The following is a 17,232-nucleotide window of genomic DNA, read 5'->3' on the forward strand; positions in this document are numbered from 1 at the left end:
GGGGAGTAACTTGCGTCCGTGGATTGGCAGCCCCCCCCCCAACCATTGTACCACTCCGTACCAGGCATGAGCGACGCATGACGCAATTAATACCCCTACAGCGCGGCCACGGTGTAACTCCCACGCGTGTCGCGCTTACGTTTTAAATTGTTATATCTCAGCTTCTAGCACTCTGATTTTAAAAAGCAAAACATTTATTTAGCCATTCTGTACCGTATTTCGTAGAAATTTCGATGGAAATTTTCAAAAGTGCGTTCTAACCATGAACAACAATCCGACGATTTCAACGACTAGTCTAGAACAACCATCGATAGAGTATTTCAACCAGTGGCGTAGCTACCATGTAGGCAGGCAAGGCAATTGCCTCCGGGCCCTTTATGGGCATGCCTCTTTGGCTATCTCCTGTTTTTGCAATTTTCATTAATTACGTAGGGGCCCGAACATTTTCTTTGCCTCCGGGCCCGAAAAAGGATAGTTACTCTAGTGATTTCAACGACACTATCGATAATAAGTCGATTGTATTGGTGTTACCATATTAAATCGGTAAAAACTTTGTAATAAACTTGAAAAATATTAAACCATTGTAACATTGAAATAATAAATGTTTCAAAAGATTCTTGGGAAGTTCACTTAATTTCGGCTATGAGTGCTCGCACACGCACAATTCTTATTTTATTTATTTGTTTTATTATTATTATTATTTTTCCCAATAAGGATCTTGTGCCGTTTTTATTTATTTTTTATTTTTATTTTTTTTTTTTTTTTGTAATTATAAAGAATGTTGTCTTATCGTTTTGCAAAAATTTTTGTTACTGCGTATATTTTTAATTCTTCCACCGGTTAGGAAATTCCAATACTTTTGGAAATAGGAACGAATAGTCCATCGAATCAAACTGCTTTTCCCTTAAGTACTATATTGTTATTTTATTTAGGGTCGGTTATAGATTGACGAATTCTGAGAAGATCCAAGAAAATTTAACCTAATCTTTCCACTACTAATAGTTTAATGTGAATATATCGACTGTTTTAAATCTTTTTGCTAACCACTTTGGTTAGAAAAATCCTGGGATTCCTCTCTCTTTTAAATCCTCTGCCACCTTGTTCTTCCATCTCAGCTTAGGTCTCCCCCTCTTCCTCTTCCCTATCACCAACTTTTCACACCTCTTCCCCACATACTCCTCACTTCTTCGTTCCACATGTCCAAGCCATCTCAACCTAGATTCCTGCATTTTTTTTTACGATTAAGGCCCACCTTAATCGTACCTCTGATGTAGTCATTTCTTATCCTGTCCTTCCTCGTCATACCACACATCCATCTTAGCATCCTCATCTCCGCCACTTCCATCTTCTTCTCCTGGGCCCTTGTAATCGCCCATGTCATCAATGCGGGTCTAACCACAGTTTTATACACTCTTCCCTTCATTCTACAATTTACTTTCTTATCACACAGCACCCCAGTCATCTTTCTCCAGTTCAACCATCCACATTGCACTCAATCCTCCATCCCTCTAAACGTTCGATCCCAGATACTTAAATTTTGAAACTGATGGTAGCTTTCCCTCCTGCAGTTTTATAGAACTCTCATCTTCTCCATTCAATACCATATATTCTGTCTTTGTTCTACTTATCCTCATGCCTCCAAGCGACATTGCGTAATAATATAAAATTGTTACGTATCTATACATAACAATCGTTTTTGAGAATGAAAAAAAAATTTAGTATGGAAAATATTTATTTAACACGATATACTGTGTATGATAGTAAACTGATTATAAGGAATTGTGGGAGATGTGGTTTCTTTCGTTGGCAATTCTTTACTTAATATTTAATTTTATTTTACTTTATTCTATCTTTTGTTTATTATTAGTTATATACATATCATTAGTTAGATACATATCGGCACGTTCGCATCCCCCCCCCATTAACATCCTGTCACGCGTGATCTAAACCACAATTAAATATAAATTTTGAACCGAACGGCATAAATTAATATTAAACTATTTTGTAGCTTCAAAAATATACCTATGTAAATCTATGTAAGACGCCATTACAGAATTTTTAGTGCGAATCCCCCCCCCCCCCCGAACACTTTTGGGAACCGCTGAAATATTGGGCAGTATATTACTCTGCTTCTGTATTCAACCAACTACCACATCAGGAAATTGTAGCTATTATTATTATTATTATTAGCCATATGTTGCAAGGAATCCTGAGGCTTATGCTGCACCAGCCAAAAAAAATTCCCAAGCTACCCTGAGAGAGAGAAAGGTAAAAAGGATAGTTTGGTCCGATTAAGAAATTTGCATAGCTTATAAATAAAAATATTTTTTTTCTTTGTACTTCCGGACAACCATATAAGGTCAGTGGAGTTCACAAGATAGAGAGAGCAAGAATTACACCATATTTAGTAGTTACGCGAACTCGAACTGTGTCAATCGATACAGTGTCGTCCGTCTTTGCCGAATATGTTTCTCTTTCTACAGGATAATTTAATCCCCTAAGTTAAAAATAATTGAAAAAAAAAGGCGAAATGTATTTTTAAATTCGTTAGTTTCCTGCGTACAGGTTTAGTTCCTTAATCTTCCCTGAGTTTCTGTATATACCAGATACCGAGGTCTATCCGCTTATTAATTTTAGGTTTAGGCTATTTATCATCCGAACCCTAACATTATTACGAAAATTTTAATTTGTTAAGTAGACATACAAAGTTGAAATTTATTTTACAAATACTGTTGTTGTTATTTGGTTTTTAGGAGCATTAGCAACTAAGGCCATATTGTCCGGGGATATGCGGTAGTCATTCCCCGACCTTTCCGCATCCTCCGTATTTGGTAGTCACGGGCTCAACCCCCGGTCTAATCAAGAAGCGTGTGCCACACACTGCTGCTCCTGGCTACGGAGGCACCCACAAACACTGTAAAGCATGTAACATTATTCTGTGTATCCACCATAGTTATCGATGTATTTTTGTCATCGTTCATTTCAACTCAATACACTCAGTGATAACTGAATTGTGACCACTCCATCTTTAATGGACATAGCTCTCGCTATAAAAAGCTGCTCAGCTTCGTACGCTAGAGCAGTGGTAATTTGGATCTGGTCATGCAAGTCAAAAAGATAAAGTAACAGTTATGGGACGTAGTAAAGATATCATGGAGTTTCAAAAATGCGTGACTGTGGGAGTTTGTGCGTCGGGTGCTACCATATCTTGTCGGTTGCTCAAGGTCCACTGTCGTTAAGGTTTACAAAGAATTGTGTTGAATGGGTTAAACCATCTCCTACCAACAGAACTGTAAATGATTACGCAAGGTTGATGTTCGTTGTGAGCTATGGGTGCAGCGCGTTGTATGGGCTCAGGGGCAGGTCACTGTGCGACAGTTGACATCACAAAACAGTATGGGGAAAGAAAGAACAATATCCCAAATGATGAGGTGCCACACACTCAGACGTTTGGGATTCTGCAGACTACTCAAGAGACCCTCTCCTCAGCGCTGTTTATCGTCGACAGTGAATGCTATAGTGTCAACAACATGCTGGTCGGACACTGGAAATGAGTATGCTGGTCAGAGGAGTCCAAATACCTGGTACAATACCTTCGTGTGTGGTGCAAGCAACACAAGTCATTCGGCCCATTGTGTACAGTTCCCACTATCCAGGCAGGTGGCTATGGTTGCTTAATATGGAGTATCTTTTGCTGGAAAGAACTAGCACCACTGTTGCGAATAGATCAATGTTTTACTGGTGAAGTCTACCGGCAACTCTTAGGAGACCATGTGTACCCTGCCTTGTTGCATTTTTTCCCGGATATTCTAAAACTATAATGCGTCGTGTCGAACGGGGAGTGAGGCGTATGAACACGCAACCGTCACCTTTTCTGGCAATGCAGAAAGCTTTGCATGCAGCATGGCTGCAGATCCCTACGGACGTCTTCAGACATCTGATGGAGTCAATGCCTAGGAGAATAACGGCTATTATCCGTGCGAACGGTGGCTCAACACAGTACCTTGAGTATTAGGTAGGTGGTCATAATTCAGTGCTCACTGAGTGTATGTTCTGTGGTAAAATGAGGAATTCTGCTGCTAAAGGCTATTTTTCATCTCTTTATCATTCAAAAAAGCATGTCCAGGCGACATGCCAGATAAGGCTAACTCTCCCTCCACCCTAGGTTTGCAATTTTTTTTTTTTTTTTTTTTTTTTTTTTCGTTTCGTAGCACTATTAAGCTTATCAAGTATTTTGCATTATCTTTCCTTTGTCAGAAACGGTTGGTAATAGTTTGACTGTTCATGTCTTCAGATTCGTAACGGACAGAGATTTTTATTTTAGCATGCTTATGTCTTAATATCTGTAGTAGCAATATACAAAACTTCATGTTGCTAACTGAATTACAAAAAAAAAAAATTGTAATTGAGTTAGCAAAATTTTACCGAAGCCTCAGGCTATGTAAAGTTATTGTACATGTTGGGCGTATCCTCTTTCTGTACATAGTTATGGGCAAATTGGGTTTGCTATTTAGTGCATCGCCCTTGTGGGTAGGAAACTTGGTAGAATCGCCGTTCTCCCCACACCGGGTGGAAAAGACTTGAGTTCGAGTCCCGTCGATGATATAAGGAATTTTTATGGAGCTTTTTCTCAACGTGGCTGAGTTAGTCGGTCTCAGGCGATGGTGGCATGGTTTTTTTTCGTCCAGCAAACAGAAAATCTACCTCACAACACTCACGATTTACAGACAGTATACACGGAGCAATATGGCCTTAGTCACTAATGCTCCTAAAACCCTACAACTTAGTCACTCGATCTCATATTGTAGAAACATTTCACCACGAGTTGCCTTAGTATTGCATTACTCTAGATTGCTCATATCATAGTGCAAAGACGTCTCGAGCTAATGTGGGTTTCGATTCAAAGTGCATGATCTCCTTTGTATTTTTATATATTTTATCAGGGTTACTGTCTAAGTTTGCAGACGATACGAAGGTTGTTAATGACAGTAATGATAGTACACTACTACAATGGGATCTGGAAAAGTTGAACAGATGGGTTGAGAGGTAGCAACTGAAGGTTAACATTGACAAATGTAAGGTAACCTCAGAGTAACGTATCAACTGGATGATACTACTACACTCAGGGTAGTGGAGAATGAAAAGGACCTCGGGGTATTGTCCAGTCAGATATGAAATTTTTTGAGCAGTGCAGACAGGCTGCAAGAGTAGCTCTTGGTGCCTTGTCAATGATATGCAGAGATAAGGAGGTGATTGTCCCCTTGTATAAGGCAATGAGTACTGCATACACGTCTGGAGGCCTCATTTTAGGAAAGATGTAGAGCTTCTGGAATGAGTACAGAAAAGGCAACAAAATTGGTGAGTGGAATAAAAGGTTGCTGTCACCAAGAAAGGCTTAAGTTCTACAAATTGCAGCTTCTGGAGACTAGGCACCTACCAAGTGATCTAATTGAGGTGTATAAGGCCTTGAATGGTTTGAGCAAGCTCAATGCTGGTGGGATTCTTCCTCTTCTCAGATTACTCATCCGAGGGGATGAGGATGTGCAGAAATTTGCATTTAGCCAGCGGGTGGTTAATAGTTGGAACAAACTTTCATCTGTTGTAGTGCTTCTGCCTTGAACTTAAATAAGTTCAAGGCAGAACTAGACAAACATTTGGAGTGAATGGATGGGTGAAATGGAAAGGTTTTTTTTTTTTTTTTTTGGCTGATGCTTGCTTGCATCATATGCCTCTACTAATGTGTTTGTGTGTGCGTTTATGTCCACATGTTGATGTGAGGGTTAAAAAGCAACATCAATTGTAACATAATAAATCAATAAAATAAATTGGTAAAATAAAAACATTTTTATTTTAAGCTTGTGGAATTTTTTACTGATTATGAAAAATGAACTTAATTACTTGAAAAATATAATATTAAGATTGAAGAATTGTGGTCCGGAGTACTGTAGACCTAGTCCTTCCGTCTCGTCGTGCCTGTCCGAAAGTTCTGTGAAACGTAGCACGGCTGGTCGATTCTATAAATCGTTAAGCCTCAGATATGCAATCGAAAGAGATCTCATTTGCAAACAAGAAAAAATTGAAAATTATCATAGAAATCATTATAGCAATGCTCCTGCTCATTGTGCCACGATAATTTCTGAATACTTTTCCAAAAAACTAACTATCTTACATCTTCCTTGTTCACTTAAATTTGTACCATGTGATTTTTATTTTTCTCCAAAGGGGGGGGGGGAGTTATTAGTGGAGGGACGACAATTTTCTGGTGATGCAAAACTTATGCAATCAAGAAACTCTAAAAAGCTGTTTTGCAGTTATATAACAGATAGAAGGAATGTATAATTATTCTGTAAACATTACATTTTTTTTAAATAAAAATTCGATCCTGTAACTTTTTGATCATACCTGCTAAATTCATTTCAAAATCTATATAGTCTAAAACTCATTTTGCTTATCAGCTTGATCACATGTGACAAAAGGTTTACAATGATTCCTGGGCATCTTAAAATGGTAATTTTTTAAACAGCTCACTGTCTTTGCTTAGTTTTAGCAGCTTTACATTTTAATTTTAGAGCATCTCTGTATGGGATGACTCATCTGGCTACGGTTGACGCAATCGAATGAATTATTAAGATACTGTATAACTCTTGAGAACGCATCGGTTCACAACCCCCTTATGACGTCAACTACCATGAAACTTATCTTTTGTTAACTTTGTGAGCCGATGTTTCGTTTAAATGACTTTAAGAATAATACAGTACTATCATGTTTTACGCAAGCGCCTGGGCGATGCCATTGTTAGTATATTTTTTAAAAGGATTTTAATGTTATAGTTTTGTGTACCTTATTAAGAATTTATAGTCCCATTTTAGCCTACAGATTAGATTGCTTTTTTCTCTACTGTTCATTTTTTAATGCTGTTTAAAGTATACAGTATTATCAAAACTTTGCATATATACCAGTTGGTCTATACGTGTGCATGAATAATAATGGCCTTGGTGTAAAATTGTGTTAAATTACGATACAACTTAATTCAATTTACATTAAATACCTCCGTGATAATGATTCATGTAGAGAACAGTGGGAAGAACTAATTCTATTAAACACGATAAAGTCCTTGGTGTATTTTCTTCCTAATGGCATTACATCAAAAGAATATGAAGCGATTTAAGCTAAAATTCAGAGAATATTACGCCCATGATCCATGCGTTCTCGTGTTAAAAATAAATATATATATTAAAAAATATATACAGTATAAATCCCGAAGAACGTCTCTAAAATTTACCAATCCAGCCCTTTTTAAACAGACTATCCCAATTGGCACAAGATAATGTCATCTTGGCCATAGTGTTTTGTCTGATATGTAGATTTTTAATGTATGCCAAGGCCGAAGTATTTGTTCGGGGGAAAGGAGTTGCCTACTACATTCAAAAGTTCGCCCAGTTTAATCTTGGTCATCCGGTGTGTACATACATATATGTACTGAACGACTAACGCTCCCGCCTTCCGGCATCTTTGCACAGTTATTATAGCAAAGCCCACTCAGTACTACTCCAGCACATTCTCTTGATGATTCAGCTAAATTAAGCTTTGATGGCCTTCGAATTGATGACTTAGAAGACTTATAAAGTTATGGAACTGTTAGTTATAATATAATAGCAGGGGGGCTTCCCAAAGCCCGAGACTGCCGGACAAAAGTTATTCTTAATTGTACTTCTTTTTTTTCTTTTCTTTTTTTTTGTAATAAAAACTACAGCGTGCACGTTTTTTATTTATGAACGTCATTACGTAGTCGTATTCCCGAGGAAGAAAATACAAATATTTTTATGACACCATATATCAATATCTTTAAAACATCGTAAACGTTCATTTCTAACAATTTCATAACAAATAGAACCTCGAATGAATAAAATGAAATCATGATATGATATTCGGTAAAATAGAAAATTATCTAAAGAGAAAATCTAGATCAGCCTTTACGTACACATATCAATATTCAAATTATTATCAAGTGAGGAAATGCTTTTAGTTTACAGATATTACTTTCACATTAGTTTACTGCCAAGCGTGTACTCGGCATGGTTTACCTTGGATAAACAATTCATTGTGTGTGCGTGTCAATGTCAAAGCTGGAGGCGAAATCTCTGAATTTCCTCAATAGCTGAGATAGCTTTCATGTCGTAAGAAGATGGCGCTTTGAATAGCATTGCCTTCAGTTTTGCAACTGTATTCAGCAATAGCCTTTTGTCAACTTGAGGTAACATGTTACCATCATATACAAATAAACTGATATGGCATCACCAGTGTATTACTGAATCGATTTAAGGAACTATTCAATAAAACGCTAAACTGGAAAATAATTAATAGCGTGATATAAAATTTTCTAACTGAAATTGCAGTGTATACGGAATTTTATTACATTTATATCCGCTGTTTCTAGTTTTTAGTGGAGGAAATGTAACTAAATTCTTAATGAAATTATTTAAATCATTTGCTTTCGCTGAAATTAGTAAAAGGAAACTTTTTAAAGGTAATATAAATGCAATAAATAGGCATACGTTTTCTTCTGCTTATTTATTACTATTATGGCCACCAGGGCACAACAGTAATAATTAAGCAGAATATTAGTATTGAATATTTAAAAAAACAGCAGCAATCAACACAGTTACAAATCGGCTTTACATCATTGTCGTCTCGTAAAATAACAAGCAGGTCGGTCATTTCTGAAAATAATCGACCTTCCCCTAATCTTTCCATTTATTCGCTAATCAAATGCGTGTATTCATGAACCGCAAAAAAAATTTTCACTACGCGTAATATCACCTAATTTTGTTCCTTGCTTTTCCATTTATGTCAGTCCTTCCTAAAGTATATTTATATAGCTTATGTTATAAAATTGGTTTTCCACGAATGACTGTCTGGGAATTCTGGGAATTTATTGATCTCCGTTGCCCATCTCTTTCACGCCGTGAGTACTCCCGTGTACATTTCAGCGCTAGCGACTAATGACGTTTTTACTACGGCACGCGCAAGATCTACGAAGGAACAGCAGGAGAAACTCGATGTCTTCATCCAATTCTCCTAACGTAAACGATCGTTAACTGCACAGAATTGATGTTCCAAAAAAAGTCTGCGAAGCCTGATTTGACAGTGGTATTTTTAGCTTCTTCAGGTATTATTCATTTTGAAAGACAGTTTCATTTATTGTTCATTGTACAATTTATTATTTTACTATTTTATTTATTGTATAAGACCTAACTCTAGCTGTTTTACATAGTATTTAAATATTGAAGTTGAATGTTAGTTATTAAGCGAGCAATTTTAATAATTACTGTTTGTCTTACAATTTTTAAATCTTTCGAGAATTAAGTTTTCTTGACCTTCAAGTTTTTAATGAAATAGATTTAATGATTGTTTATCTTGAAGGTGTTTGAATATTTTGATTATAAAAGTTACAATAATATTCATGAAGCTTATAATTAGTATCTGTAATTATGGTTGGCGTTTCGCCTTAATCGGTAACGATTTTATTTGCCTAGCATAAGATCATGGTTTGGATCTTACAGATGTCAGCAGGGACTCTTGTGGTTTTTCGTTCTGCTCTGAGTTAATCGATTTTAAGTCTTCTTCCTTAGGGAAATTTTGATGATTCACCTCCATAACAAATAATAATGGAAAAATAAATAATTTTTTTTCTGTAGTTATCTGAAATTGTTGTTGTAGTTATCTGAAATTGTTGTTGTAGTTATCAGAAATTCATACTGAGGGTATTAATTTCTGATCCTCACTATGAATGAATATTTCTGAATCCTCACTTCTTCAGATAACCATCAGTATGAATTTTGACAATGGGGAAAACTAATTGGCTAATGAAGTTATGCATTTTAGATGCGTAAGGCGAGTAGTGGCAAGTGATGATACGCTACTTACTGCAGACAGTATAATTTTGATTTCTCTACTCCACTTTCGGTTGCCAAAGTGGTGCCAGGCGCATAAAGATGACACGAGAAGGCGCTCGGCGTATTTTATATACCATTCAAGGTATTCATTTTGAAATAAAAAAATATAAATAGTTTAAAATTATTCACTTTGCAGTGCTATCCATTAGTTTAGTTTAGAAAGATCTTCTTCAAATTGCAACATTGCATTGATAGTGACGGCCATTTTGTTCGTTAAAAAATGTTTTTTAGCTTTTGAGCCAAAACAGCTAGGATGTGGGTCAATTTCATGTGTCTATATTAAGTTAAGAGTATTCTGTGGGTCACTTTGCTTGTTTTGTTCAGTGAGAACTCAAGTTTCAGGAGATGGATGAGAACCATATAATCATCATCCAAGACTAAACCACAGTATGGAAAAAAAGCATATGAAAATTCTTCCTTTCTGGATGGGATTCGAACCTAGGGCATATCATCATCATCATGAAAATTCTTCCTTTCTGGATGGGATTCGAACCTAGGGCATATATAGTTCAATAATCCTCACTTTATCCTTTTCCCTGAGATGGGGTGAGCAGGAAAATGTACATTTTCTTCCGGAACTGCTTTTTGTGTGTGTGTGTGCGCGCGCGCGCGCGCGAAGGAAAATAGTCATCCCCCCTCCACGGACTTTGTGGAGGGGGGGGTTGACTTTTTCCCGTCAACCGATAGGTTTCTGACCCAGAAATTTTTTAAACATGACATTTTTGTACACTTTGCAACTTAGTATAAATTCCAGCTGAATGTCTATGTAAAAATTCGAGGGGGGGGGGGAATGTTAGGATGCGAAAATTGAAACTTTTATTCAAATACGAGTGGAAAGACTAGCAGGCGGTTGTGGGCCAAGGCTCAACAAGAGGGGGGGTTGAGAGAATTTGTGGGTCTATAATACCCGGGCCGTCAATAAGACTGAGACGTTAATATTATAGTTAAGTAATTAAATTAATTTTTAATAACCGTAAAATATCTACAAACTTAAAAATATTTTATCTTATTGATGTATGGCGTCCGTGAATTATTGACCACATTACAAATTATTATATAACAAGAACTATAAGAGATATCGACGATTTTTTTTTTTTTTTTTCAATGGAAAGTACAACTCAAAACGTTAGTTTAGTGGGCACCATTTGTTCGCAGGATGTCCAAACAGTTTACAATTTCGTGCCAAGTGTTTTCTAGCATTTGAAGCGCCACGGAAACAATTGCATTAATGATTCGCTCGCGAAGTTCATCCAAATTTGCAACGGGTCTACGAAAAACCATTCACATCTATAAATGGCCAAACATGCACATACAAAGATCGGAGGGGGGTGGCGGGGAGAGACTTTCATGCACTTTGCACTGGGGCCCACTTTAGCTGTCGCCCTCCCTGTGTGTGTGCAGGGCCGGATTTACACATAACCTAAGCAAGCTACAGCTTGGGGCTTCGCTCCACCATAAAAATTTAATATTGTCACAGTGAAGCGGCGAAGGGCCTCATACATGTTATAGCTTAGGATCACAACAAGTATAAATCCGGCTCTGTGTGTGGCTTCAAACTGCCATGCGTTGTCTGATTTCGTTGCCCAAATACCAAGAGGAAACAGCGAATTCTCCTCAGTATATGCTTATTCTAATCATTGTACATGTCGAGCATGCCTCTTTCTCTACGTAGCTATGAACAAACTGATTTGCTACTTAGTGCATCGATCTTGTATTGTTGGAAACATTTCACCACGAGTTGCCTCGGTATCGCACTATTATTATAGCTATGTACAGATGAGACTTTTAAAGTAGTGCAATTCTTAAGGCAACTCGTGGTGGAGTGTCTCTACAATATGAGATCGATGCACTAAGTAGCAACCCAGTTTGCTCATAGCTATGAACAGAAAGTGGCTTTTGCACTAGATTTCATTTCTACGAAGTAATCAGCGATTACTGATTTTAATAATTAATAACCAGCTTTTTAATAGATCGGTCTGATTTTTGAATCACTTTTGTAATTCAAAAGTGAAACAGTCACCCACGCTTTCAGGGTTTGAAAAAAATAATCCAATTGTAAACTTGTAAGGGAGAAACTACATTGAACAAAATGTTATTTTCCCAATTATAATATGAAAATTATGAACTAACGATAGATACAGTATATGTGCATATGTAGAGGGTGTTCATAACATTCTATACGGCTGTTTGAAATTGATAAAAATGGATATGAAATTTTGAATGGTAAAACATAAGTAAAATGTTTATTCTTATTCGGTACGTGTTTGCTTATTCTTGTTAATTTTTTATTTTTAATGAAAACTTTGTAGCCATTTTTATTAACGTCTGTAAACCATATTCAAGTCTGTGACAGCTAAATACGGTGCTGTTCCTTGTGTTCTTTCGAGCTTGTGAAATTCTCTAACCATATATATATGAGGGTCGTCCTGGAGTGTAAACATAAAATTTATGCTTACACTTCGGGACGACCCTCATTTATTTTTTCATATTTCGAAGATCGCCGGAAGAAACCTCATCCATAATCCAATTTTTATTTGAAACAGGAAGAGCACAATAATTGCGGAAGTGCAGTGATCTGCTATTACGCATTCACAGAAAACACCAAACTAATCTTAAGTTAATTTTGGTTTTTGGTAGCTTTTATGCTACGGTGTAACGGCTGGATCACTGAAATAATTTTATAACCTTTGCACAGACGAAAATGCTTTGAGTTCAAGTATTTAGATACAGTACATATCGATGTTCTTTAGATACCCCAAGCGTGCTGATCTTTAAAAATAGATTAAAATGATTAACAGTGTTAATCATTTCAGTTTTAAATTGAAATATAAAAATAAAATAAAAAATACTTTGAAATATTTTTAAATTATTAAACGTTTTAAGAAAAACTTTTAATAATTTTATCCGGAAAATCACTTACCTATATATAATATAAGACTGAAATCTGATATTGTCTGACACAAGTTCATGAATGTTGGTACGATGCTCGACAATTGAACCCTCAAACTTGTTTCTACTTTCTTACCATTTCTGTATTTACATTTTACTTGGTAGAGGTCTTGCGAAAACCTCTTCCCATATATGTTTTAAGCAACGGCGTTAAAATCTTCAACGCTTTTTTCGAAAGCTCCCGATAATCGATTGTCATGTGTAATCTCAAAAAGTGGCCACATTGGTTTGCCGGTCGTAAAAACTGAGTTCAGGAGAAAAGACCATGCAGCCCTTGCTTGAGGCCGACTAACTCAGTGACGTTGTCCAAAAACTCCATAAAATGTTCTTGCATCATTGTGGACGGTAATTATAAGCATTGTGCTACACGCAAAAGCGTTGTTCTTTCTAGAAGACAATGTTAAGAGTTTTTTTTTTTTTTATGAAAACCCCGAACACGAAAGGTATCAAAACCTATAGTACTTAGTACCGTGCATGGGTTGAAGGAGAAGTATTGGGGGAGGGGGATGCCGGAAACTTTGCTCTAGAGACTAAACATGGATTTCACCACTTCAAGCCTCCAATAAGCAAAGTGGTGGTTGCTTGACATCCAGCTTTTCTCATGTCCACTTTCATGAATGAAAGTAGAAGGCCATATGGGAAAAATGTTTCTGCATGCTCAGGAATTAAACATTTTCAACTCAACAATTGTCAACGTACTGAAAAAATGCAAGTTTAGAGGTGGGATTTTAGCCAAGAAACCGCTATGATGTAGTAAAATAACTCGCAGTCACCATACCTTGAGATGGCTGGTTACCTCATCTCGCCATTAGATTCCAGGGTGAGTTTGGAGCTTCAAGTGACCACAGGCAAACCTATAGTTTCCATAACACGTCGAGAGCTGCAGGCCATGAATTTCCAGAAAAGTTGCAGCTCGCATGCCTTTGATAACAAAAAAACACGTGCACACTGTCGATTGCCATGGAACAAAGCACTGTGGATGAATGGAAATCTGTCCTGAGGAGTGATGAGTCACGCTACATTCTCTTCTATATGTGGACTATGAGTATGAAAGATGCATGGAGAGCGCTTATTACCAGAATATGGTGTTTCTGATGTCATGATCTGTGTGCTTCTCGTAGTACTGTATATGCACACCAAATAACAAGCACATGGAAATAGTAAAGAGTTTCTTGACATCCAACTTTTCCCATGTCATGGGTAAAATTTGGATTTCATATGGAAAAAATGCCTATGCTGCTCAGGAGTTAAACATTCCTGACTATGTCCACTGATCACAGTGCATATTCTCCCTGATGGGTAGCACAGTTAGTATAATCACTGGTCTCCCCACACTGGGTGAAAAAGACCTGAGTTCAAATTCCGTCAATGATGGTAGGGATTTTTATGGACACAACGTGGCCGAGTTAGTCGGTCTCAGGCGAGGGCAACATGATTTTCGTCCATCAAACAGCAAATCGACTATAGAACATATATTATATCGGCGAAATACGGCCTTAAACCCTATAACAACAACAGTATAAGAGCGTAGCACATAAATGAATAAATTTTGTTTATATTCTGGGACGACACCACATGGTCAGAGGAGTTGGAACATAAATACTGTACTCTGAACAGTTCAGTGTGCCCTACATTGTGGAAACGTCATGGAAGCAGACCGACACGATTTCTCTGTATATCATAAGGCAAGTGAATGCGTTTCGAAGAAAATTTTACAACAGGCTTCTTTCTTTGTTGGTATTCGCGAATGTTTTTAAGAAGAAATGGAACACAGTACCACCTTCTTACCAGAATGTGAAAAGCCTTCCACGATGCATTGAATCAGTTATTACAGCTAAATGCGGGCCAAAGAGCTACTTTGAATAAATACACGTTTGTTCATTAAATTAAAGTGCCTCGCGACTTTCCACAGGGTGACGTACAATACAATAGATATGTTCCGTTTGTTTTTAGTTTAGTTTATATAAAATATATTTAGTATATCGCATGGTTATAAAGTCCTTTCAAACTTCTAAAAATGATGAAATCGAAAATTATAAGTCGTATCGATAAATGTTTTTATATACGTATACATAGATGCATGAGAATGTGCCTATTGTCTTCGTCATGTCCGCCCAAATGTAACACCTCTACTCTCAGTGTGCGGACTGAAATGAAATTTTATATTATTATTATTATTAGCCTTATGGTGCAAGGAAGCCTGAGGCTTATGCTGCACCAGGCAAAAAAAAAAAAAAAAAAAATCTAAATTACCCTGAGAGAGATAGAGAAGTAGAAGGGAATCACCAAGAAAGAGAAGAATGATGATATCCAGCTCAGGACCCTGGGTGTATTTGGACCTTTTACAAATATTTGTTGAGCAGTCTAAATTTCATTAAAATCAGACAAATAGAAAAAATGTGGCTATTATTATTTTATTTTATTTTTTTTCATACAATTTGTATGTGGAACAAGTTAGTTAATGTACGCAGTGCATTGCATTACATTTCAGGCGCCTTCTATTTTTTGTAAATAAAATTAAATGAATTTTAAATTATTAAATTAGATGATTTTTTTTTTCTGTGATTAATTGAAATGAAAAGTAAATATAGTTATCTCCTTAACAATTAATTACTACGATTATAACTTTATAGAACACTTCAATAAAACTCCATAGGTTTACGTTCTCTGAACTTTTTTTAGTTTAATAACAACTGTATAATATTTATTACTCTCCACTTGCATTACTCATTTTTCTGTCTCTTTATATATATATATATACACACACACACACACACACACACACACACACACTGTGCTGCCACATTATTAAGTACACCTACCTAGTAGAGTGTTGAGTCTCATTTAGCCTTCAAAACAGCTTGAATTCATCTATGCATGGATTGAACAAGATGCGGCAAACGTTGTGCAGGAATGAAGTACCATGCAGACATGAGTGTGTCACGCAGTTCCTTGAGATTCGACGGAGGTGTAGGCCTGCAGCGAACAGCCCTTTTCAGCTCATCCCAAAGATGTTCAATAGGATTGAGATCCGCCGGCCACTGCAGCAAAGAAAAGTCATTGACAAGTTCCTGGAACCATTCCATAGTGATTCGGGCTTTGTGTACCGATAAACTGTCAACATGAACGGATGCACTTGGTGAGCAACGATGTGGCATTCAGACGTGAATCTATGGGTATCAATGGACCCAACGTGTGCCAAGAAAACATTCCCCACCACCTTGCACGGTAGTCGTCAGACATTACAGGTCCATGGAATCATGTTGTTTTCGCCAAATTCTGAGCCTTCCATCAACATGATGCACCAGGAATTTCGACTCGTCAGACCAAGTAACTTTTCCAAACCTCGATAGTCCAGTGCTGGTATTGCTGTGCCCACAGGAGGCGTGCTCTCTTGTTCTTCGTTGATAACAAAGGTACGCAATGTGGTCGTCGGCTGTTGTAGCCCATTCGCGACAAAGTGCGACTAGTGGTCCTTTGCGATATTTTGTTCTGCGCACCAAGGTTGTATTCTGACGTGATGTGTGGCATTGTGGCCCGTCTGTTTGCTTGCACAATTCTAGCCATCCTCTGACCTCTCATCAACAAGCGATTTTCTTCCACAGGAGTGCCGTTGAGAAGATGTTTTCTGTTCGTTGCACCATTCTCGATACACCTTTAAAACTGGTGCGTGAAAAGTTCAGGAGAACTGCCGTTTCAGAGATGCTTTGTCCAGCACGTCTTGCACCTGCTATCATGCCACGTTCGAAGTCCGTTAGATCACCCCTTTTCCCCATTCTTGCTACGATTTTTACGCTTAACTGATACTAGAAAGGTTGTTCTGCTGCATTTATATCCAACTGTGGTCATATGACTTGCAACGTTGTGGGTCAAGCCATTTGTGTGCACAGCAGGGGTGTGCTTAATAAAGTGGCAGCACAGTGTATATATATTAAAGTGACCTTAAATTTAAATATGGCCGGGGGCCTATTTCATCCTTAATCCGGCCCTGACTGTGCCCATCATATCTGAAAGAGTTGCTGTTGCGCTTCATCATTTCTTTGAACCATTTCTCGTGATGTGCTGGCTGACGACCACCTCTAGGCTTGTTTAGCGATTAGGTAGCCTTCTTCAAAATGTCTTATACTATTAATGCAGTTCTTCGCAAACAGGTGGGTCGTGAGACATTTTTTTGTCTTTGATACGCTCTGAGAGCCGCAATAACACTACTATCATTCTTGTATGAAGCTTAATTAAAAGTGCTTTATCTTTAGGTAACATTCACTGGGCTCTGTTTTTACTTAAGTTATAGCTACAGCTGCATGTTTTTTTTTTTTTCTTTCATCTT

General features: G+C 37.3%; 1 protein-coding gene across 2 annotated transcripts in view; it reads left to right on the plus strand.

The window, feature by feature from the left end:
• LOC150076050 (uncharacterized) overlaps nt 1–17,232 on the plus strand; it is a 53,351-nt gene that overhangs the window by 3,776 nt on the left and 32,343 nt on the right. Inside the window, exon 1 of one of the 2 annotated variants that reach the window (XM_090387471.1) lies at nt 8,968–9,169. The exons of the other annotated variant lie outside the window; for it this stretch is intronic. The gene's annotated coding sequence lies outside the window, so the exon portion shown is untranslated. Of the gene's footprint in view, nt 1–8,967; nt 9,170–17,232 lie in introns of those variants that run through there. 2 annotated transcript variants of the gene reach the window in all.

The sequence above is a fragment of the Mastigoproctus giganteus genome, chromosome 13, assembly GCF_048544385.1.
Source record: "Mastigoproctus giganteus isolate SK-2022 chromosome 13, ASM4854438v1, whole genome shotgun sequence".
In the NCBI taxonomy this organism is placed as follows: domain Eukaryota; kingdom Metazoa; phylum Arthropoda; class Arachnida; order Uropygi; family Thelyphonidae; genus Mastigoproctus; species Mastigoproctus giganteus.